This window comes from Schistocerca cancellata, chromosome 7 (assembly GCF_023864275.1).
Source record: "Schistocerca cancellata isolate TAMUIC-IGC-003103 chromosome 7, iqSchCanc2.1, whole genome shotgun sequence".
NCBI lineage: Eukaryota > Metazoa > Arthropoda > Insecta > Orthoptera > Acrididae > Schistocerca > Schistocerca cancellata.
The window spans coordinates 298,938,498-298,940,997 of NC_064632.1; positions in this window are offsets into that span (position 1 = coordinate 298,938,498).

A 2,500-nucleotide genomic window follows, 5' to 3' on the forward strand; every position below is an offset into this window, starting at 1 on the left:
TGCCGCGTCCGTCGGCCGGCGCGCCTGCCACTGGGCGCCCCCACCAGCCGGCTGTAGCGCGTGCGCCCACGCACCGCGCGGCCAGCACGCCGGGCGGCCCCCCCTCACCGGCCGGGGACAGTCCCACCCACCCACAGCCGCGTATCGCTTCACACCCAGATTCACATTCACGTTCGTTGGTATGGTGGGGACCGCTTCGTAGCTGTACCGATCGTTGCCCTCACAGATGTACCTCCAGCAAGGACAACCGCACCACAACGGGTTACCAGTTGTTCATTTGCGTAACGTCACCAGTAAACGTACACGTCCATCCCCGTTTGCAAAGTCAACTATTATTGCATGCCTGCCTGTCAGGTGTCAAGACACACTACATCCGCTCACATCCACGCAACAAAATGTGCCCGACTAGAGGGCACGTGGAAGGTGCCCCCGTACGTATGCGATGTCCACTGCGCGACCAACTGTCAACCGGCCTCTGTAGCATGTCGCAGATGTGGAACGCGGGGCACCGTGCTATCACATTGTGTGAGAAGAGACTACTACGTCTGCATACACGCGCCACTACATGAACAGACGGCTCATGCTGATCGCCATCCACTGCGTCCATTACTCCCACACGTCTCTATGGCGTACCACACTGCAATGCAGCTGTTATGGGGAGATGACACGTAGCTGTGTACACAACATTCTGAGCGGGTTGCGGTTGGACAATACATTACTGTAACGTGTCATATGCCAATTACAGAGCAGGGTAAGGCACAACTTGGGTTAGGTTAAGGCACAACTTGGGTTAGGTTAAGGCACAACTTGGGTTAGGTTAAGGCACAACTTGGGTTAGGTTAAGGCACAACTTGGGTTAGGTTAAGGCACAACTTGGGTTAGGTTAAGGCACAACTTGGGTTAGGTTAAGGCACAACTTGGGTTAGGTTAAGGCACAACTTGGGTTAGGTTAAGGCACAACTTGGGTTAGGTTAAGGCACAACTTGGGTTAGGTTAAGGCACAACTTGGGTTAGGTTAAGGCACAACGTGGGTTAGGTTAAGGCACAACGTGGGTTAGGTTAAGGCACAACGTGGGTTAGGTTAAGGCACAACGTGGGTTAGGTTAAGGCACAACGTGGGTTAGGTTAAGGCACAACGTGGGTTAGGTTAAGGCACAACGTGGGTTAGGTTAAGGCACAACGTGGGTTAGGTTAAGGCACAACGTGGGTTAGGTTAAGGCACAACGTGGGTTAGGTTAAGGCACAACGTGGGTTAGGTTAAGGCACAACGTGGGTTAGGTTAAGGCACAACGTGGGTTAGGTTAAGGCACAACTTGGGGGTAGATTGCGGTGCAAATTGCGTTACATTGCGGTGCAAATTGCGTTACATTGCGGTGCAAATTGCGTTACATTGCGGTGCAAATTGCGTTACATTGCGGTGCAAATTGCGTTACATTGCGGTGCAAATTGCGTTACATTGCGGTGCAAATTGCGTTACATTGCGGTGCAAATTGCGTTACATTGCGGTGCAAATTGCGTTACATTGCGGTGCAAATTGCGTTACATTGCGGTGCAAATTGAGTTACATTGCGGTGCAAATTGCGTTACATTGCGGTGCAAATTGCGTTACATTGCGGTGCAAATTGCGTTACATTGCGGTGCAAATTGAGTTACATTGCGGTGCAAATTGAGTTACATTGCGGTGCAAATTGAGTTACATTGCGGTGCAAATTGAGTTACATTGCGGTGCAAATTGAGTTACATTGCGGTGCAAATTGAGTTACATTGCGGTGCAAATTGAGTTACATTGCGGTGCAAATTGAGTTACATTGCGGTGCAAATTGAGGTAGGTTAAGGTGCAACACAGGTTAGGTTAAGGTGCAACATAGGTTAGGGTGCAAGATGGGTTAGGTTAAGGTGCAAGATGGGTTAGGTTAAGGTGCAAGATGGGTTAGGTTAAGGTGACATAGGTTAGGTTAAGGTGACATAGGTTAGGTTAAGGTGACATAGGTTAGGTTAAGGTGACATAGGTTAGGTTAAGGTGACATAGGTTAGGTTAAGGTGACATAGGTTAGGTTAAGGTGACATAGGTTAGGTTAAGGTGACATAGGGTTAGGTTAAGGTGACATAGGTTAGGTTAAGGTGACATAGGTTAGGTTAAGGTACAAACTGGGTTGTGTTATGGTACACATTGCGTTGTAGTACAGTACACGTTAGGTTTGGGTACGGTACACAATGTGGTATGGGATGGCGTGTTGTGGGGGGGGGGGGGGGTGAGGTTCGTTGATATCGACCGTAGGACGTGGATGCCCGAGGCAGCGTCAGTGTGTCAAAGGAGTTATGTCACGTCGGGATGCGCTTTTCGCTAGTGAGAGGGGGCGAGCCGTGTCTGTGGTTGCGGCAGACCTGTGTGTTTCATTCCTGCCAGTGTGTTTGTGCTGTAAGACGAGGCAGTGTGGTGATGTTGGGTGCACCCCTGTGTAGGACATGTGTGGGTGTTGGTGGCTTCTCTGAGCAATTG